The sequence below is a fragment of the Lissotriton helveticus genome, chromosome 2_1 (assembly GCF_964261635.1).
Source record: "Lissotriton helveticus chromosome 2_1, aLisHel1.1, whole genome shotgun sequence".
NCBI classification, from domain to species: domain Eukaryota; kingdom Metazoa; phylum Chordata; class Amphibia; order Caudata; family Salamandridae; genus Lissotriton; species Lissotriton helveticus.
This window is the reverse complement of record NC_136059.1, coordinates 530,340,778-530,364,227: the sequence shown is the minus strand read 5'-3', so window position 1 is coordinate 530,364,227 and position 23,450 is coordinate 530,340,778.

Here is a 23,450-nt window from a genome sequence, read left to right as displayed (position 1 = left end):
CAGTGTATGATTGGGACGCATGCGAGACCGCGAGAAGTACAGAGAAAGGAGGGGAACTGCTGCGAAACGGAGGCGAGTGACGTCAAAAAGAGCCGCGCTGAGATTGGTCGGTTGGTGTGGAGCCGCGCTGAGATAGGGCGGTTAGTGAGAAGCCGCGCTGAGATTGGTGGATTGTCATCAGGAAGTAAACAAGCGCTGTGGAACAAGGAAACGAGTTGGGTTTTCATCATGAAATGTTTTAAGGTGTTGCGGAAATGTTTCAAAGGCGAAAACAAGATAGAACCTCGGAGTGGGGAGGAGGCTCCACCCGAGGATACTCCAGCTCATTACATGGCTACGAATGTTGGGTTGCATACCATATTGTGGCTTGATACCTGGTATAAGATGACAGATGGAAATGAAGAATTGACCTTCCCTAAATACGGGACGTTTAGACTAGAAGTGTTGTATCAGCTGAAAGCGATTATGGCTGCGTTGCGACCTTTGCCTAGACAAACACAATTTGAAGCGCTAAATGCATGGATCAGGGCAGCCCATGATAGGGGCAGAGATAGGCGACAAGAAAGAGTGAAACGATCAGTTAAGGCGGTCCAAGATGCGAGATGGGATGCCGTGGAGAAGAGATGGAGGGTACAGACTATACAGGGGGATAGGTTGTACCCGTTGCTAGATGCACAGAGACGAAATACAGAAGATGAGGATGAGGACAGCGAGACAGACGATGGCCTGATAGAGAGGATGTTGGCAGAGAGACCACCTCCACACAATCCCGAGTTGGGGGGAACGCCAATGTCAGCCAAGTGCGGGGAACCTTCCGATGGGGATGGTGGGGTCAAAATGGTGAGTGATAAGGGCACCTCAGAGGATATATTTTATCCAGTAAAGGGAGAAAAAGCACCTACACCCTCCCCAGTGACGAGAGTAGTGGGGCGATTTACAGTGCAGAAGGTTCGGGTAGAAGAGGGTGTCCACTCACAGAAATTGCCAGATGCGCTTACGGTACCTGTTACCATAGGTCCCATAGTATCAGTGTACAACCCAGAGCAGAAACAAGTCGAGAATCCGTTGCAAAGGGGGAGTGAGAGATGCACCAGTGAAGACAGGAGTAACGGGACAGAAGAAGGGTGGAGGCAGTTGCCAACGCCAGTAGACAGAAGCACTCCTTTGGTGGCATCGGCAGACTCCTCGGAAGGACAGATGGGTTGGAGGGGACCAAGGCCGAGGTCGATGAGAGAACTAAGGCCAGACTTGAGAACGTGGGAAATGGTTGTGGACACTCAGAGTGATAGATCCAGGAATGTCTTTGGGTCTGACAACCAGGAAGATAGGATGGTGTCCCACTGTGCGCCTAGTGAAAACAGGCAGGAGTGGGAACGAGAAGGGGTGGGGAATAGGGGGGCGTCCCATCACACCTCTAGCGATAGTAGGCAGGAGTGGGTTCGAGAAGGCTGGGAGAACCGAAGGGTTCCCCCTAACACACCTGAGGAAAACAGACGAGAAATTCAGGACAGTGGCGGGAGAGGCTCTAATGGAACTACTAGCCAAGGTACATTGAGGGCTGCGATAAAGGCAAGAAGAATAGATATGCTGAGGTTGAAAACAGAAGTGGAGGAAATAGTGAAAGGTACATTGCCACTAGAGAGAATTGAACTATACGAACCGGATGAGCTACTGTTTGTAGCGAAGGATGTCACACGGAGGGCTAGGGCTGCACATGAGAAACTCTCTGAATTGGCAAATAAATACAGCGTAGATTTGACAAAAACAAAAGCTTTGCTGAGTGGCCACCGGTTACAGTATTCAGATCAAGATCTAGAAGAAAAGAGGGTGATCGGATTAAAAACTCACATCAGGGAGCTGATTGTGGGAATACGAACGTGGTCCCCTCTGGAGAAATGGGAGGAAAGGTGGTCAAAGAGAAAGAGTGTTAGAAGGAGCGTTCTGGAGACATCTCCAGGAGGAGGGTTGATGCATGCAGAGGCATACCCCTTGCGGGAGGTGGCTCATGGAGGCTATGTACACGTACCCTGGAGTAGGGGAGATCTGGCTGCCTTTACGAACACATTCCCAAAATTGAGAGAGAGTCCAGTGGAATGGTACAAACAGGTGGAGAGGTTTGTGAAAATCTCAAAGGTGCAGTGGATTCATTTGAACACACTGTTTGACATTGTGGTCCCAAGTGACTTGTGGATAGCGTGCAAGGTTAGTGTTGAATGGCCCACCGCGGAGCCAGAACGAGATTCTGCCACGAATGGGCCGTCACCCAGGGTAATGGCAAAGTATGAGCAGGCGATCACGTGGCTGAAGACTAAGGTACCACCACAGGACATAGACTGGGTGAAAATATATCGGACTAGGCAGGAACCAAAAGAGACAGTGCATGAGTACTACGAGAGGTTATTGCTGATCTTTAAGCAGTACAGTGGGTTAGATGTGATGGACCCCAAGGATATGGGACAGTTCGTATCCAAATTTGTCCTGGGACTAAGGCCTGATATTTGCCTTATGATACAGCAACATCTGATCTGTTGGCAAAATAAACCCCTAGATGAGATTTTGAGGTATGCGAGGTATTGCAGCGACGAGATAGACTCGAAGACAAAGAAGCTTAAGGACAAACTGATGTTAGTACAGATGCAAGTGGGAGGACAGGGTCAGGCAGGCAATGGCACAATGGGAAGGAGATCAGGGGGACAGAAGAAGGACGGAGAGGAAGGTCCGAGACCTAGGATAGATATAGAGGCCCTGAAAAAGACGACCAAGTGCCATCAATGTCACGAGGTGGGGCATTGGAGACGCGAGTGTCCCCATAACCCTGACAATCAGGTACAGGAGGAGGAGGAGGAGGAGGAAGTACAAGCCCCTCCGGTACGGAAGGTGACAGTGACCAAATCCCAGACGACGAAAGGGGGACGTCAGCCCCTAGGGCTCCAGTTCCCCAGGCACCGAAGATTTCAACAGGGAGCAAGATATATAAGCAGATGCCTTTCATAGTGGAAGGGGACGAGTGTTACCAATTTGATCCAGTGACAGGACGGTACATGGATGGGGAGGAGGGCTGTACTCTAGGAGCTGTACTGGAGGTAGATCAAAGAGGACCTTTTGTAGAGGCAGATGTAGATGGTCATCCCACCACATTTCTGGTTGACACTGGTGCCTCTCGCTCCACAGTGCGGTCTGCGGTAGTCCCCAACTTACCCCTTTCAGGACAGACCATCCAAGTTGTAGGAGTTGCAAACAGAAGAATGACAAAGCCCCTGACTGAGCCAGTCCCTGTAAAGATTGGAAGTTTTAGTGACCGACACCAGTTCGTGGTGTGTGATTCCAGTCCTGTGTGCCTGTTAGGAAGAGATCTTTTGTGCAAACTTAATTGCACCATCTATTGTACCCCAAAGGGAGTGGAATTACAGACTAACGATGATGATGCTGATTTTAAGGTTGCAAATACGCATACGTGCATTGAGTTGTACCCTGCTATAACTGTGGAGGAACTCCCTTGGGACTTGAGAAACTCGGTCCCCCCAGAAGTCTGGGACTTCACAGGAGAGGAGATAGGACTGATCAAAGAGGTAGAGCCAGTCAGAATTCAGGTGAGACAGAATGTTGAATTTCCTCGAACTCCCCAGTACAAGCTCACCCCAGAAACACTTGAAGGTATAAAACCTGTGATTGAGTCCATGGTTAGACAGGGAATTCTGAAGGAGGTTATGGGAAGTCCCTGTAACTCTCCGATAATGGGATTGCAGAAACCAAGTGGGAAGTTCAGGATTGTGCAGGATTTACGAAAAATTAACAACATAGTTGTTCCATGCTGTCCAGTGGTACCGAACCCATCAGTGATATTGTTTCAGATACCGTTTCAAGCTGAATGGTTTTCTGTGATTGATTTGTGTCAGGCTTTCTTTTCTATCCCATTGCACGAGGAGAGCCAATTTCTTTTCCCATTTAAAATAGAGAGTCGCGTTTTAACATGGTGTCGTATCCCCCAAGGGTATACAGAGAGCCCATCGATCTTTAATCAATTGCTGAAAAGGAACCTTGAGAGTCTAGTACTACCGCAGAACTCTGTTCTTGTGCAGTACATAGACGACCTCCTTGTTGCGTCAGACACAGAAGATGCTTGTAGGATTGATACCATTGCCTTGTTGAACCATCTGGGGAAGAATGGACACAAGGTATCTCCCAGTAAATTACAGTACTGCCTGCAAGAAGTGCAGTATCTGGGTCACAGAATAGAGAAGGGGAAGAGTAAGGTGTCACCTGACAGGATTGAGACTATCATGAGAATGAGAGTGCCCTCGCCTCAAAGAGAGGTCAGGATGTTCTTAGGCATGGTTGGCTACTGCCGACAGTGGATTGCTAACTTTTCTCTGAAGGCGAAACCACTGCAGAAATTGACGCACAAGGACGTGAGTGATCCGGTACCATGGGACACAGATTGTATGATGGCCTTTCTGGAGCTGAGAGAGGACCTGTGTTGCGCTCCAGCTCTGGGAATGCCCGATTACACCAAATCATTTGCATTGTTCTGCTGCGAGAGGGAGGGGTGTGCATTGGCAGTCTTAGTGCAAGATCATGGAGGAGTCCGTAGACCAGTTGCATACTTCTCGGCTACCTTAGATCCAGTAGCCACAGCGTTGCCCGGATGTCTCAAATCCGTTGCTGCAACAGGTGTCAGCATTGAAAGGTGTGAAAGTATTGTGATGGGATATCCACTGACAGTGCATGTACCTCATTCTGTGGAATTGTTGATGACCAGGACCAAGACGCAGCACTTGACAAACAACAGGCTCACACGCTACAAGCAGGTTATACTTGCTGCAGAGAATGTGACTCTCAGGAGGTGCTCTGTCTTGAATCCTGCTACTTTGTTACCGTTACCGAATGATATAGAAGATGATTGGGAAGACCATGATTGTCTTGATGTAACTGAACTATGCACCAAGCCTAGACCGGATATTGTTGATGTGCCATTAACAGACCCTGATGAAATTTATTTTGTGGATGGCTCATGTGTAAGAGACAATACTGGTCAGTTGAGGGCAGCCTTTGCTGTCTGCACTATTCCTGGAATAATTGAAGCAGCCTGCCTGGAAGGAGTACACTCTGCTCAGGTGGCTGAGATAATTGCATTGACACGCGCCTGTTTAGCAGCCAACGGCATTAAGATCACCATATTCACGGACAGCCAGTACGGATTTGGGGTGGTTCATGACTTTGGCCAGTTGTGGTCCCAGAGGGGTTACATGACATCATTGGGCTCCCCAATCAGAAATGGTGAATTTATCAGGTTATTGCTGGAGGCCTTGCAAAGACCTGCAGAATTAGCTGTGGTAAAATGCACAGCACACACAAAGGGAACAGATTTTGTGACACAAGGGAACCGTTATGCTGATGAAGTTGCACGCTATTGTGCAGAGCAGGGATACTCCTTTACGGAACAAACAATTGAGGGACCAAGGGAAAGAACCGAACTAAGCATGATGCTTGAGGTGGCAGACACATGGGAAGAGCTGAGAGACATGCAAGGACAGACATCTGATTATGAAAAAAGGGTGTGGGAATCGGCTGGCTGTGTCCAGGGAGATTTGGACATGTGGGTTTCAGCTGATGGAAGAGCTGTGTTACCGAATGAGTTGGTGAGTGCAATGGCACGACAGATACATGGTCCTGTACATTTGGGAAGGGATGCGATGGTGCGTGTATTCAGGCAAACGTGGTACAACCCAAAATTTAGACAGGCCGCAGAAGCAGTATGTCAGAGTTGTGTAACCTGTCAACAGCTGAATGTTGGGAAAAGAACACCTGTTACATTGAGTCACATTGGGAGGTCTGGCGGACCTTTCTATAGGATGCAGATAGATTTCATCGAGATGCCGAGGTGCAATCGCCTCAGGTACGTCTTGGTGATTGTGTGTGTGTTTTCTAGATGGGTTGAGGCATATCCCACTCGTAGGTGCGATACACTCACAGTAGCAAAACTGTTGTTGAGGGAGCTAGTGCCACGATTCGGGGTTCCGACCTCTTTGGAATCGGACAGAGGAAAACACTTTAATAGCGAAGTTGTGAAGATGCTTTGCTCTGCCCTGAACATTGACCAGAGACTGCATTGTAGCTATCGACCAGAGGCTTCTGGCATAGTGGAGCAAATCAATGGGACTTTGAAAGCTCGAATGGCAAAAGTGTGCTCATCCACGTCCCTGAAGTGGCCCGATGCCTTGCCATTGGTACTAATGAGCATGCGTAGTACCTCAGACAGAAGGACAGGGCTCTCGCCTCACGAAGTGCTGACGGGGAGGGCTATGAGACTGCCATCTATTCCTACAACTGCCTTGATGAATATCACAGATGATGTGATTCTTGACTATTGCAGAGGACTTTCTGATGTCATGCGTTCTGTGTCTCTTCAGGTGCAGGCTGCTGAAATTCCGGCTTCTAGCGACCTTTGTCACGACCTGTGCCCTGGTGACTGGGTCCTGGTGCGGAAGCATGTCAGGAAGAGCTGCCTGGACGTACGTTGGAGAGGACCTTTCCAAGTGATCCTAGTCACTACTACTGCTGTGAAGTGTGGTGGATTGCCAAATTGGGTCCATGCTTCTCACACCCGACGAGCCCCAGCACCCAAGGAGAGAACAGCTCCTGTCGTAGATGAAAATAATAACGAAGAAGAGGATTCATCAGAGAGAGCAAGTCAAGCTGTGAGGGTGCCTGTAGAACTTGGGGACTCCCCTGATCAAGCAGGAAACGGCCAAGACGAAAGTGACACGGACTCTGCCTCAGAAGGAGGAAGTGGCGGAGAAGGCGATCTAAGCGCAGAAGAGGTCAACAGTGGAGACGAACAGGGTGTGCGAACGAGAAAAAGAAGGGCAAGAGGTGCAGGGGATCATTGGCACGAGAGACGGAGACGAATGAATGTGAGATTGGCTTCCGAAACAGATCTTGCCCCTGTGTCCGAAGAATCAGATCCTGAAGAGGGTGAACGAGGAGCTGAGCAAGGAGGTCCGAGAAGGTCAAGGAGGGTGAGAGTACCTTGCCAAAGATACGCCACTCCAGAGTGGACCTACCCTTTTACAAATGCCAGGAGTACTGAGGTCCGGGAGGGTGAGGTCAGTAGCAGTGACCAGTACGATCCCAAATGTTAAGCTGGAAGTGATACTGTTGGTTCCTGGACTTGAAATCGAAGGTAAACTGACACTCACCATTCCCAATCCCCCTCTACTGAGCAAGATACGTGATTTACTCCTGGATAGACTGATTTTTCCTACGTTTGTTCCCGACATGCCAGCATATGATGAAGTTGTGCTCCGCATGGAACTTTTAGATTATGTTTTGCAAGCAATCGGATCAAGTATAATTATAGACTATTGAGAACTTTGAACTTTGAATTTGCTTTGAAAAACTTTTTGAAAAGACTTTGTGAATAACTGTTGAACTTAACCTAGAGCCGAGTGGAAGAAGAACAAATTTAGGGACTTTCCACAGAGGACGGAGAAGGGTTAAGGTTGTCTGTCGTTAAAACAAAAGAAGAACTGAAACGGGACTTTCCGCTTTTCAAGGTGGTTCGAGAGACTCAAATAGCACAGAGAGAGACTTTTGGGTGCTTTCCGAGAACGAACTACTTTGTACTGAGACCATGGCATCTGGAAACCCGAATCGTAGAGCCAAATGCATAGTAGGCACTCTTTTAGGAGGAGTGATACTCCTTATAGCTATAGTAGTTTTAGTTTCTTATTTTGCACCACACGAACAGATAGAGAAGGCTGTGGGGACATAGACACCTACCACTCCTAGCCAGAAGGAAGAGAGAGAGCGAAGAGAGAAAGCCATACTGGCTGCAGAAAGCCGTAGGCTACACACTGATCAGTCTAAAGGAAATTTTGGGCAGAATGCGTATGCAAAGCTGTTGTATGAATACATTGAGGCGATGGATGCGAAGGACTGTTATGTGTGCATGCAATTACCGGCTTCAGTAGATGAGGGTATTAGATACCATCACCTTCCATTAACATATGGAATATCCTGTAGTTTGCTGATTAGTATCCTTTATGGGCGAAATCACTTTGAATATTTCTTTTCGAATTACGATGCTGTGTTACCAAAAGTCCCGAATTACAAGCATTTGAACAAGTGGGACTATTATAAGTCAGAGGACAGACTTGGATATTTCTTCATTCCCACTCAAGAGCTAGACACCCCGTATGCACACCGACACAACTTGACATGTTTGTTGTCAGAGGTAGAGAAGAAGTTCATTGAACAAGTAGAAGATAGGTACACGAAACAGAAAAAGTTGCGAGATTGAGGGCAAGGTAAGGTAGATTGGACCGAAGAAGAGAAGCAGCATAAGTCAAGAGGGAGTTATGGCCCAATAGCTCTAGATGAAGTACAGAAAGGGAAGTTGTGTCTTCACCGACCACAGACGTATTATGAAAATGTGTATGTGGGTCAGACTACGTGTGACCACACCTTCACATTAGAATACTATACAAAGGACTTCTTGAAGAGCATGATTCAGGTGATTCCTACTGTATATTTTGTCTGCGGAAAGAATGCGTATGTGAGATTGCCAGAGAAGTGGTATGGAACTTGCTATCTAGCAATTATGTTTCCCAAGATTTATCATACGGAGGATTTCGAACTCTTAGAGGGAGGGTCTCAAAGGAGGGTAAAGCGAGGGGAAAGTGTTGGAGCAATTGTGGGAGATGTGTCTGGAGCAGCGATACCTATGTTGGGTGTCATTTTGAATGACATAAAGATACGGCGGCTGGCAACTGTTGTGGATGAATTGTCAATGAATACTGCCAAGTCATTGGTGTTGGTTGAGGGTGAGATGTTGTCGATCAGGACAATGGTTTTACAGAACCGTCTTGCTCTTGACGTCATTCTAGCAAAAGAGGGCGGGGTCTGTAAACGTTTGAAGGTCCAAGAATGTTGCACTTATATACCAGACAACTCCAAGGATCTGGAGAAATATATAAGCAACATTACTGCAATCCATTATGAAATTGAGGACTTGACGCAAGAGAATGCGTGGGAGACGGTTGGCAAGGGATTTGGGAAGGTTGGAAGCTGGTTTGCCAACTTGGGAAAGAGTTTTCTTGGATTTGTACTGAAGCCCCTTATCATACAGTGGCATGTGTGATTGGATTGTGGGGTTTGGTAAGATTGTACAAGTGGTACAGGTCCAATAGGTTGGCGAGATCAATGAGAGCACAAGAGATGCGAATGGAGAGGCTGCAGGATAGTCAATACCGCAGCCTGAGAGCGTTGGAATCGTTCAAGCGAGGGAAAATGGCCACAAGCTCAGTTTAGTTGGTTCTTACCCTAAGGAAGATGTGTGGGTGGTGATGACACGGGTCATCAAAGGGGGGAACTGAGAGAGCGCCATTTACAGTGAAATTTGTAGGGGTGCAGCATATGTACAAGTAGTTAGCACCCGTATATATAGAGGACTTTTTAATCATGTTTAGATGCAATGTATGACAAAGTATTCAAGTAAATTGGTATCAGAGAATGTGCAGAACCAACGTTACAAGATGCGAATTCATATTTGCTGCAATATAGAGATGCTTTGAAATGAAATCTTTTACTATTAAGAAGAGTGTTTAATTGATTTACTAATGTGCTTTCAGATTGATTAACTGAAATGTGATCATGCTTTATGTACTCAATAATTAGTCGAATATAGAGAAAATGCATTTGTCGTTAAGGTTGGAGGCCTAGTGAACCCAGAGAATTGCTCATTTAAACGTAAGGCCTAAATTCTAGCCTAGGCCTAGTTCATGGAAATGGCGCAGGCCTGTGTGAAAATGTTTGCTTTGCATATAACGGTATAAATGCTTATGAAAGAGGCTTTAGAAAATGTTGCAAAATTATTAGACTGTGAGCCTATTTGCGTATATTGTTTTGCAGGTGCATCATCCAGTAGATTGTAGAGTAGAAGTGCCCATTGTGTACGAGAGCTAGAAATGTTAGACTCAGACATGGAGGAGTAAACCAGGAATTTGAAGATACAACTGGAAGCGACAGAGAGTCTGAGACCCAAGGAAGTTTAACGGACAAGGATGTGTAAAAAGAGGGTCAGTACCGATCGCACCCGATGCCCAGGCTGCTGGTGCAGGGCGACTCTTTGTTTCCTTCTTGAGTAGTTACCAAATAAAGAGACGGGCACTGGAAGTAGGAAGACAAGGAAAAAGGTTTATTACTCATGAGGAGAGCATGTCCTTTGGGACACTCGCATGGTGTCTTCGGGAGGTGCTCTAACAAGTTTCTCTGAGGCTTCGTCTTTTATACACAGGTTTATGACACACAGGCATCCTTTATTACAATCAACACATTGTATAGTATGGAGGTATTCCAACACGTGGCTACAGTAGGGCCCTTATTCTCCATGCAAATAGGAGGGGGCTATCATGTGGCTGAGTGTCCTGCTGATTCCATTGGAATGTGTGTGCCTGATCGAGTCTCAGGGGGTGGGGTGGCCATGATCAATAGTAGCTTCTTCCAAGAGAGAGAGACGAGTGCATACAGTAGTGGACAATGAACTGTATCCTCAGGCTAAGGGATGACCAGCGGTCTGTGCAGACATTCAGGCTCAGAGGAAGAGGTCATCGAAGGAGGGGTATTCATGGAGGGACAGGAGGTGTTGGTCAGGCGCGGGGTGCGATTCTTTAGGGACAGAGTCATGCGGGAGGGGAGAGCTCATGACTCGCGCATGTGGGAGAGGGGGCAGTCAGGGGCATGGGGAAGCTTGCAGGGTGAGGGAAGGGGCGCTGGCGATCGACCGCAAACTGAGAGACCGTGATACCTAAAATGGCTGTCGTGTACGTGGGTGCATGGGTCTATGCTAGTGGGACAACACAGTCAGAGTTTTAGCGGTACCTATTCTGTTTACACCAAGGGGTACTGTGAACATAAATGAACGCCGCTTATGTACATACATATTGCTATTTTTAACAGTCGCCACTTTTTACATAAGCACGTTCAATTTCTACACAGTCGATGTGATAGGCAAAATATAATACATGTTACTTTACATTTGTTGAGTTCTAAATACAAGCCTGAAGATGGGCATAATATTTAGTCAGGGTTTAAAGGGACTTTTTCTTCGACGACATCAATATACAGTAAAAAGTGCCGTATGTGACCTTTGGGCTTGAGTGATCGATGAAACATTTTTGTAAGCAATAAAATTGAGGGAGAAATGCAATTCGATGTAAACAACTAGTCAAGGGGTGAGTAGAAAGTTCTGGAAGGGGGGGGTCTTTAGCGAAAATGTCTTTTCCAACGACGACCCACCACTGGTAGACTCCGTTAGTCCGTTTTTCTTTTCGTTGGCGCCTTTGAGCACCGGCGGTGGAGCTATAAATCCAGCTCGGAATCATCCCTACGCGTTGCAGGGTGCGATCAGTCCTCTGCTGTTAGATCACAGTCCTGTTTCCTAACTCATTTTCTTAGGGGTGCCTCATGCTGGGCACTTGCGTGTCTTTCTGTTTTTCCGTGGCAAAATCCCAGTCCATAGTCAAAGTTTATATGAAAAAGTTCGTTGAATAACCGAGGGAAGAGAGGGCGGAGTGGGGCCAGATCTTCGAACACACCAAGGGAGCAAGGGAGCAAAGGATGATGAGCAAGCAAGCCCAACAGTCGGACTCGAAAAAGGGGGCGGGGACTTTCAGGCACAAGTGGGTCAGCAAGTCGAGGGCTTCAAGACAGCCCTTCATTCTTTCATCTGCCGAGATTGAGAGTTGTGCCTCGTCCCGCGTCTCGTTGCTCTGCGGCTCCACCTTTGGTTGCGGTCACGTGTGCTTCATGATCTGTGGCCAGGCTGTGCGTCGCGTCCAGCTCCTCTCCTCCGGTTATTATATCTTTAAATGAGTAGAAAACAAGGTTTTTAGAACAACTGGCAGGAGAAGACATTTATACATCTTAATTCCGTCCCCAATCCTGTGTAGGTGGGGGATAAGTTCATCGGTCACAGTCAGAGGTCGTTATTTACGGAGACTGTAGGAGTGCATTGCTCATGGAATTCATCAATGTACAGTGCTCATTCGTGGCGTTCGTGGAGAGAAATTGGACCTTTACACACAGTGCAACATTATAGACAACTCAAAGTCGAGTCCTTATGTAGAGACTCGTTCTTCCCTGTAACCCAAGTATCGACAATCTTACATTTCCCTTCGGGGTTGGCTAACTCTTGTATGTGGGGCGTTATTGTCATGAAGAAAGGGGGTGGACGTAAGACATGCCCTTCTTGGGGAGTGAACGTTAATCGGAGTCATTAATTTCGCTTTCGAAGGTAGATGACATGAAGCTGGGGTTAATCGGGGGAATGGGGACGTTTGGACAGGGAGCTGGGGTCGATCGGGAGAAGTGGGGTACTCTGGACATCCATGCTTAGGTGCAAGGGGGTGGGGCAATCGAGGCATTGGGGATCGCATTTTCTAACGAGCTGAGAGACAGAAGACCATTGACGCTATAGTTCCCTTATAAAAGGCCAGATTAGGGGACATCCGTCGTCTTACCCGTCCTTTCCTTCATTTCCAACTCGGGTTCTATTGTTTGCAGAAGGGAGAGGTAATAATATGGCAAGTCTCAATCGTTTTGGGTTTGGTCAATTTTGCTGAACACCTTTGCGTTCGAGGGAACCCAATTATGTTTTGTGCCGGAGGGGCACAATGTCCTGGCATGGGGGGGGGCTTTAGAGAGAGAGAGAGTGAGAGAGAGAGAGAGAGAGAGAGAGAGAGAGAGAGAGAGAGAGAGAGAGCGAGCGAGAGAGAGAGAGAGTGAGCGAGCGCTCCCTAAATGGTCCATTCAGTACACGTATGACATAGAGAGAGAGAGAGAGGGAGAGAGAGAGAGAGAGAGACGTGTACAATAATGGGCCGTTCAGTGCGCGCACAACACAGAACAACAAGGGTTAAGTAACACAAAAACACAGGCAGAGGGATGACGTATATTCATGCATCATGTACACACAAATTCAGACGGGGGAGACAGCACATGTATCACACACAAAGATCCAAGACAAGACATAAAACAGTTATTGGCCAAAATTATCTTTTCCTGTACGTTTGTGCGCCTATTAACATCCTAAGCTCGTTTTACCTTTTGTTCTTCTCTTTTATCGTTCGCTGTCTTCACTAGTGGCTTTCTTTGTACACACTCACGCCGTTGGCAATTGGTCACGTACTAACCTGGTCGGGCTAATGCTCACGGTGGTTTATCCGAGTCGTTTTTAGCAAGTGCGTTTCCAGGCTGAGACAACAGTTGGTGTCAATTGGAGAGCAATGGGGCAGCTTTTAGTTATGTGCCTATGAGGATGCGGAAAAGGAGGTAGGAGGTTTTCAAATATTGGCAATATCCCTAGTCCTCTCGGCGGAGGATACTTGTGTAACCCCTACCTCGAAATATACCCTAAACTTTTCCCTATTTAGTTAAGCGTGGAGTGATTAATCATGTGTGCACGTTATTTTTGGTGGTATTATTCGGAGTGCATGGGCACCATAATCGAACGCCTTTTTCCCGTCTTCTTCGTCCGCCAGATCACCATTTTCCTTCTTTGTATTCCTAATCGATGTTCCAAGGTGACCTGCAGAAAGAGGGAAAAAGAAGGGGCGGGGGCAGCATTTAAGAATACAACAGCGCGCATAAACCCGAAAAGGCTTTTACTTACTACATACGCGGTCTATCTCCCCGGAACGCAGTTCTTGCTAATTCGGCATTTAAGCCCAGATGAACCTTTTAGTGTGCGAGAGATGTTTATCGGAAGCCGGTAGATAGCATAGGTCACCCAAGTGTGGTATTACAGATCGTATGTAGGGAGGCCAGATGGCACTCCTTTGGAGCGACTTAGGGGCATTTTAGTACAATCTTTCTGATACAGGTAGCATATAAAGTATAGACTGAATTCCAGGATCTTTTAGTGGTTGCTTTAAGCTGTACAAAAGTGTGCAAAGTACATACAACAAAAACCGTACCATTCATTTTTGCAGTATCTCTGCGTACTATACCTTTTTAATCTTTAAACAATGGTCATTTATTCGAAACTTACAAATTCACACGTGACAACTACGTTTGCTTTTCCCAAAAATCTTTAATAAGAATGTCAGTGCAAAAAAATATGGGCCTACAACCCAGTGTGCCGGCCACGGAGCAGGCTAGAACTGTAGATGTGGGAATACTTTATTAGAAAAACTTTTAGTGGAGTCCGTTGTCGTTTATTTCATTAAAAGTGCGCCAAGTGCAATAAAAATCATATTGAATCTTTAGTGTGAGCGAATATCATAAGCATCGAAATTTCGAACTTTCAATACTCATGATGCGCCAAATTCAACAACAATTCATTGTCCGAATGTTCAATTAATACCCATCTGATGTCAATTTACCGTCTGAACACATAACCTGTACCCATCCAATATCAATTCTTTGTTCGAACATATAACCCGTACCCTTCTCATATCAATTCATTTCCCGAACTGACAGTACACATCCTATATCAATCCATTGTCCGAACTCATAACCAGCACACATTCTATATCAATCTATATTTCTAAAAAAAGCTTCATACATATCCTATGACATCAAGGCTGAGCAATCGGGGTACAATAAGGAGTGTGAGAGTTTCATTTGCATCGGCGCCATTTTGAGTGCAGTCAGGCAGAACCAGGCATAGTCTAAATGTCTATTAACTCGTGGTTGGCCCAGAGTTTCTTTTGGCAGTCCAAAAGTTCCGTTAAAGGGCAAAAGAATGGATCGGTGGTTCGAACCATCAGTCAAAAAAGGGGAGGGAGGCAACAATGTTCCTACCGGGTCATACTATGCTTTCACCGGAACTGATCCGACTGTGGTCTGCAGGATTCTAGTCATTCAAACTGAGGCGGGCGCCAGCATGGGAGCGCCGACGTCCTGTGGCTACATTCCCATCGTTCCGTGGGCAATCATGGCAGTCACTCCCCATCGGGGGTATTTGCGGGAGTCGGGGACTCCCGCGGCTCCTCTAGAATCTTCAAGGTTGTGGAGAACTATGACGGTGGAGTCAGTAAGTGACCGGGCCATTCCTTCATGCTGGGCCCGCTCTTGCCAGGTCGACCGCCATTTTGAGAGTTCGGCAGCCACCGGCGATCACGGGGTAAAGTGAGCGGACGGGCTCCACCCTGCCGGGCGAGGCGCCGCAGCATCGCCACAGTGGAAGAACCCTTTTCCGGGCGCCTGGAACGTTGAGGGTGCAGTTGGGAAGCCTCCACCTGAGGAGGCGGGAGAGGCCTGTATCGCACCGTCTCTCCCTCCCAATGCACCCCACGGCGTCTTGCTTGACATTTGTTATGGCCGGACCAGGCGATGAGGACGAGGGGGGGGGTCGGAGGCATGTGCAAGACATCCCCCCCCAGAGTTGTCGCAGCAATTATAGAGGAAAGAAGTGGTGTCTGGCATGTTGTCGCTGCCATTACGAAGGAGAAAATAAAGAATGTCCCGTCCGTCTTTGGGCCGGGCTTCCGGTGGATGTCGGCCGGACGCCCCTTGATCTGGCCCCATAAACGGGTTCCTTGGCTCATCGGCTGCAGCCGGATCTCGTCGGCCCCAGCCCCCGGCCGTTGGTGGCCGGACCGGAAGAGCATGTGGCGGGACTACCTGCAACTCTCAAGGGCCACCGCCGCCGTACTGCGAGAGAGAGGGGAGGGTCGAAGACATTCCCCCCCCTGCAACTCTCCGGTGTTGTCAAGGCAATACCCTGGCCGGGTCCCGCTGGCCTCGGCCTCTCCTCCGGCTACACCCTACGTTAGGATCTCCTGGCCAACTGTTGGCAGCAGGACCCGCCTTATATGGGTTGCTTTCGGCTGGGCGTGGCCGCAACTCTGCTCCACTTTGGAAGGTTCCAGAGTGGGGGCGGATGTTCTGTTGACTTGCATTTTCCCCAGTTTATCGTTCTTATTGTTTTCCGGTTTCTCATTACGGGTTACTAAATAGGTTTTACCATTAAGTATTGTTATCGTTTTACTTGTTCGTTATTTAATAAAAAGTTCATCAGTGGCCTACTGGTTTCGTTTTCCTATTCCTCTCTTTCCAGGTCGTTTCATGCTAAAGTTTCTGTTAACAGGATACAGTGATCACTTCGCTATTATTGTATATGTCCTTTTTACTAGGGGTGCTTTCTGGTCGGGCCAGATGACCTTCCTCTAGTAAATGGTCCGGGTGAAACTGGCGTATCAGTCAGTGGGGAGTAGATAGGCATGACAGATTTACAACGGGGGACAAAGGTCCGCATTACCTACCCTTCACTATTTGCAAAGACTAGAGTATGGCGACTTCTGTGCTTGTTTGCGAAATAGAGAATACCTCCAAAAAGAACCAATTCCCAAACAGTCAATGTTCAGGCAAACAATCAATCAATGAGGAACGAAATAGGTACGACGTGTTAAAGGTTTGCGTTACCCACCCTTCGCTCTCTGCAAAGGGAGAGAGAATATTCCTATTCTTCCCCGTTTGCAGGCAGAGAAGATTCCTAAGAGAACCAACTTCGAACAATTCAATGCTCGATTCAATCAATCAATCAATGGGGAGAAAAAAATAGGCACGACGTGTTAAAGTTTTGCGTTGCCTACCCTTCACTATCTGCAAAGACTAAACAGAGTCTGGCGACTCTGTGTTTGTTTGCAAATAGAGAATCTCCCAGAAGCAATCAATAGGCAATACTAGTATTTTCAAACAATCAATCAATCAATCAATTTCGCAATTTGTCGTGTGTCACGACCTTACCCGGACCGGACCATGTGGGCAGTTCTTCGCCTTCCTTTTTCCAGCGCCCGATCGTTCTCTTTCTCCATGTTTTTACCGCAGCATTCCTGTGGGATTCCAGTCAGGACAATAGGTCACTCGAGAGAGGTCCGTTCGGAATCGGTGAAGCTCATTCAATCGGCAGCCGGACGAGGGCCCTCTCAAGGCAGGTATACTCCAATCATTTAGATGTTCACCCCATCGTCTGGACCTCTCTTACCGGACCCTATGTCGCTGATGGACCCCGCGTTTGGGGCGCCAATTGTAAGAAGAGGGTCAGTACCGATCGCACCCGATGCCCAGGCTGCTGGTGCAGGGTGACTCTTTGTTTCCTTCTTGAGTAGTTACCAAATAAAGAGACGGGCACTGGAAGTAGGAAGACAAGGAAAAAGGTTTATTACTCATGAGGAGAGCATGTCCTTTGGGACACTCGCATGGTGTCTTCGGGAGGTGCTCTAACAAGTTTCTCTGAGGCTTCGTCTTTTATCCACAGGTTTATGACACACAGGCATCCTTTATTACAATCAACACATTGTATAGTATGGAGGTATTCCAACACGTGGCTACAGTAGGGCCCTTATTCTCCATGCAAATAGGAGGGGGCTATCATGCGGCTGAGTGTCCTGCTGATTCCATTGGAATGTGTGTGCCTGATCGAGTCTCAGGGGGTGGGGTGGCCATGATCAATAGTACCTTCTTCCAAGAGAGAGAGACGAGTGCATACAGTAGTGGACAATGAACTGTATCCTCAGGCTAAGGGATGACCAGCGGTCCGTGCAGACATTCAGGCTCAGAGGAAGAGGTCATCGAAGGAGGGGTATTCATGGAGGGACAGGAGGTGTTGGTCAGGCGCGGGGTGCGATTCTTTAGGGACAGAGTCATGCGGGAGGGGAGAGCTCATGACTCGCGCATGTGGGAGAGGGGGCAGTCAGGGGCATGGGGAAGCTTGCAGGGTCAGGGAAGGGGCGCTGGCGATCGACCGCAAACTGAGAGACCGTGATACCTAAAATGGCTGTCGTGTACGTGGGTGCATGGGTCTATGCTAGTGGGACAACACAGTCAGAGTTTTAGCGGTACCTATTCTGTTTACACCAAGGGGTACTGTGAACATAAATGAACGCTGCTTATGTACATACATATTGCTATTTTTAGGTCTCGCCTGTCGATGCGCATGCGCATCGAGCAAGCGAGACTATGGGGGCTTATCCACTCTTTGTCCAACTTGCAAGGAATCGTGGCGATTCCTTGCAGTGCCCGTGACTTTTAAGCTCAATGCGCCTGCGCATTGAGCTTAAAAGCGCGTGCACATGCCCCCAGCCGTATTTTCCCTCAAGGCGCACTCCTCCCACACCCCCGCTCGGCCCCCCCCCCGCCCGCCGTGTCGCATTTCTCCTCCCCCTCCCCTTCCCCTTCTCTGCCTTCGCCGTGCCTACCCTACTCTCCTCCCCCCTCCTCCTCTCCTCCCCCCTCCTCCTCCTACTCTCCTCCCCACTCTCTCTCTCTGCTAATAAGATTAAATTGCTTCTAATCGTGCGTTTGAGTCTTGCAGTTTCACCTTGGCAGCATCCAGCACTCCGCTGCTAAACAAGCGCTGCCCCTGCAGTTCAAGGTTTCTCGCTGCCCTCCCAGCCCCGAGTGCGTCTGCATGAAGCTACTTCATTGTAGATATCACCTATTCAGTGCGTATGATGGGCCTCAGCGAGAGCAGCACCCCACCGAGAAACCCCCATTTTACATGTCTGAAAGCATCCGCTTTGCCCCCAGCCGTATTTTCCCTCAAGGCGCACTCCTCCCACACCCCCGCTCCGCCCCCCCCCCCTGCCCGCCGTGTCGCATTTCTCCTCCCCCTCCCCTTCCCCTTCTCTGCCTTCGCCGTGCCTACCCTACTCTCCTCCCCCCTCCTCCTCTCCTCCCCCCTCCTCCTCCTACTCTCCTCCCCACTCTCTCTCTCTGCTAATAAGATTAAATTGCTTCTAATCATGCGTTTGAGTCTTGCAGTTTCACCTTGGCAGCATCCAGCACTCCGCTGCTAAACAAGCGCTGCCCCTGCAGTTCAAGGTTTCTCGCTGCCCTCCCAGCCCCAAGTGCGTCTGCATGAAGCTACTTCATTGTAGATATCACCTATTCAGTGCGTATGATGGGCCTCAGCGAGAGCAGCACCCCACCGAGAAACCCCCATTTTACATGTCTGAAAGCATCCGCTTTGCCCCCAGCCGTATTTTCCCTCAAGGCGCACTCCTCCCACACCCCCGCTCCCCCCCCCCCCTGCCCGCCGTGTCGCATTTCTCCTCCCCCTCCCCTTCCCCTTCTCTGCCTTCGCCGTGCCTACCCTACTCTCCTCCCCCCTCCTCCTCTCCTCCCCCTCCTCCTCCTACTCTCCTCCCCACTCTCTCTCTCTGCTAATAAGATTAAATTGCTTCTAATCGTGTGTTTGAGTCTTGCAGTTTCACCTTGGCAGCATCCAGCACTCCGCTGCTAAACAAGCGCTGCCCCTGCAGTTCAAGGTTTCTCGCTGCCCTCCCAGCCCCGAGTGCGTCTGCATGAAGCTACTTCATTGTAGATATCACCTATTCAGTGCGTATGATGGGCCTCAGCGAGAGCAGCACCCCACCGAGAAACCCCCATTTTACATGTCTGAAAGCATCCGCTTCCACGACAATATGTATATTTAATGCCACTGCATAACAGGCTGAATTATATGCTGCGCACTGCCAGTCCAGATCGGCTATGCTCTTAAGGCATTACCGCAGATTCCCTTTCAGTCGTGCATTATTATTATTATTACTATGCCATCACGTTGAAGAGACCCCTTGAATATCTAACTTTCCACTACAGGGGATGCAAAGGCGCGCTCCTGCTATGCAATTCAGACCAGACGACACGTGAAATTCATGATTGCCTGTCGTAGCGTTTGTAGCTCTGTTGGTAAGAGGGAGAGAGGTCAAACGGATCTTTGTTTAAACCACCAACTTCACTACAGGTTTAATTGTTTAGATTATTTCAAACGTAGGATTTAACTCCTTTCTAGAAGAAAAAACGCGGCCAGCATTTACACAATTATTGGAGATTTATGTATTTTTTATACAGCGCCTAATACCGCCCTTCTGCAGTTTTCGGCACATTAAGTGACGGGCGCTACTAATACGAACTTTAATGCTACCGAGTTTAGCCACCTCCGAATCAGTCTTGCCGGATTCAAACTGAGGGCCTACAGATCGCTGCACTTGCATCCTGCCACCATTTAAAAAGATGTGTGCAAGGCCAGCTGATGTATGAATTAAAGTAGGTCAATAAAAGATTGCTCCCTACAACTATTTGGGATAAATAAAATACGAGGAATGGAGTATATGACGTGTACCACCAGAACACCCATCTCAGTAACACTGGCGAGGACATTTAGTGCAAGCGCACTTTCTTTACCTTAGACTATTCCACCCCCCACCACCCCCACCACCACCACCACCACAACATTGTCATTCACTCTGCAATGTAGTGCTTAAAACCCTAACGCATCAATCCGCCCTTCCAGAAAAGCCTACTTCCACAGCCAAGTTATACCACAACAGTACACCGGCCTCATGAAGCGGGACCTGTGGAGGGGAACTGACTGGTAGCAGTGGCGTCTATGACTCACCCTCACCCTCAAACCTTCACCCTCAACCCCTCACTCACCCTCACTCTCACTCACCCTCACTCAGCCTCAACTACTCTCACTCACCCTCAACCCCTCACCCTAACTCACCCTCACCCTCACTCACCCTCAACAGCTCACTCACCCTCACCCTCACTCACCCTCACCCTCACTCACCCTCAACACCTCACCCTCAACCTCAACCCCTCACCCTCACTCACCCTCACTCTCACTCACCCTCAACCCCTCACCCTCACTCACCCTCACTCACCCTCACTCACCCTCACTCTCACTCACCCTCAACCCCTCACCCTCACTCACCCTCAACCCCTCACCCTCACTCATCCTCACCCACTCTCACCCTCACCCTCACTCATCCTCAACCCCTCACCCTCACACAGTGCAATAGGTCTCAGACCATTTCAGTTAGAGCTTTAAGAAATGTTTATGGATTTTTTTATTTGTAATTCTTTAGCATTGGCTACAGGAAACAAAAATGCTAAACATTTACAAAAAAAACCCATAAACAATTCTAAAAGCACTAACTCTAATGGTGCGAGACCTATTGCATTTCCAATGCTTGTTAACAGATGGAAGAAGGCCAAAGTGGAAAAACTCATGTAATCGACACCTTGGAGAGGGCGTACCTGAAGGCGTGTCATTCACATTTTGGGGTTTCGTATTAGGGACAGCACCCCGAGGGTGGAGGCAGAGCAGATGGGCTGAGGAGTCAGAGAGAGTGGTTGGTCTTGGTAAATAGCTTAGCTATTACTGAGGATTCTCTAGAGTTAGAGAGAAGTGAGTGAACTTCTTTGAAGTCACCACTGCTGACACCTTTGGTTAGGTTGGGCTATTGTTGAGTAGGGATGTCATTTAGAGTAGTGTAGGGACAGATTAATCTGGATTTATGTCCTTTATTCCGATGATTACCAGAACCCAGGTTATAGCTATTTTGTTTAGTCTGATGGTCCTGGAATTGATCCTGGTGTTGTTCATCAGTCGCCTGAGACTTTTCCGTAGGATTATGTTTGTATTAGTGCCTGTTTACCTTTTGAACCTCTTGCTGAGGTGTTTGTACCTGCAGTTATTTTTGGTTATGTAATAAACTTAGTTTGGTCAGTGGTTTTTGGGGAAAGCAATTGGGATTTCTAAATTGTTTATTCTCTTATGACAGATTGCCTAATTCACTCTATGGCAGGTAAAAAGGTCTAGTCGACCTGTGACGGGATTCTGGAGAATGAAAAGCAGACTCTAGAGGTAAAATCCCGCCATTCCACTCCAACACAGTAACAGAGGATGTTGTATCACGTTCACGTGTAGTATAAGTATAAGGAGGACCAAACTCAAAATCGAAGTAAGCTGAGCAAGTAGGCAGTAGGAACGGACATCTTTAGTAGTTAGACAGCAGGAAATGGCAGGTAGGAGGAACTGGCACCTTTAGTAGTCAAACGGCAGGAAATGTCTGGCAGCAGAACCTGCAGGTAGTAGCTTGTACACTTCGTTTAGACCAATGTCCCTGGAACTAGCAGACAGCAGGTCAGGAATGTAGCAGTATCTGCAAGGAGGGACTGGCAGCACTCTCAAGTTGTGGGAGACTTGAGGCTCTGTCGCAAATTGACAGGAGGGAAACACTGTTCCAAAGAAGTAGGAGAAAGTAGGGACTGGCAAGGAGAAGATGGGGCGACCGATGCAGAGGTCACTGTTGGGGCTCTCAGGAGTGCCAGAATGCTTTAAGTGCATAGCTTGAAATTGTAAAAGGTTCTTTACCTTTGAATTTCTTGAGGATGTAAGCTTCAGTTGGAACACGCTGGTTCTTTTCCAAATCGTCGCCAATTGTAATAATATGAAAAGTAGTCCAGCCGTAGTAGGTTTTCATGTAGGTTTATTCAAGTATTGAGTTACAGGGAAAGGAGCCCCACCAGGAGCAGTCTCTATGCTGCTCATCCCATCACCAACTGACTCAAGCACTCCAATATTCCACACTCCAACATTCTTACATGCAGTCATCCAGGCTGAGAAGCATATTACAACAGTGACACCGCAAACCATAACTATTTATGTGCCCTGGATGTGCAGCAAGAGGCACTGATGGACGTGAAGACTGCCCTCGGAGAAATTAGTGGCAAGTTTCCACCGAAACAGAGGAATGATGGCACCATTGCTCACGGCTGCACTTGCAGCCCACACAGTTTGCTTAACTGTGGAATAAGCCACTCTTTGGGGTGAAACAATGCGCAGTCCACATTGAAAAGGGTTGACTCATCATAAAAGTACAGAACTGTACTGTATGTGAGCGGGGGTAACTGAGGTTATTATCTATTTTGCACATGGATATTAAATATTTGGGGAGAACATTGACGTTGCAGCGGGCAACTGCCTGCACCGCTTTGCCCATGATCTAAAGATCTCAATTGACCTGATGTTGGTGTACAACATAGAACAGATAGCAAACAATTAGGAGGAGATTTGTACAGTTGTCATAGAATGTGAAAGAAAAGGCTTATTTTCAGATATTCTGTCTTGCGTTGCGAGACTGGAAACTTCAGCAGGAAAGAACACAAAACCTGTGGGATGTGAGTCTCAACTTTATTGAGCACTTGCTTAAAACCTCTGGGAGAAATTGGGTTGTTGGCTGACTAGGGTGTTAGTCCTGGTCAAGCAACGGCCACAATCCATGGCAGGGTAAACACAAAAAGTCACTAAATTAACCTGTGCATAACCCTGGGTAGCTTGGCACAAAAAACAGTCAGGCTTAACTTGGAGCCAATGTGTAAAGTATATATGCAGCACACAAACAGTAATAAACTCAAAACATAACAAAAGAAAAATTCCACACCAATATAGAAAAATAGAGTAAAATGTACACAATTATTTGACACCAAGATGACAAAAATCTAGTCAGTATAACCTGAGTTATTAATGTTTCATGATCAAAGCGCTAACTACGGACATCTAGTCAGGCAAAAGTGAGTAAAGATTAGAAAAATATGGCTGACCGCGATGGAGCGGAGCCAAATTCAAGAAGTGGATTGGATCCAGTCAGCAATTA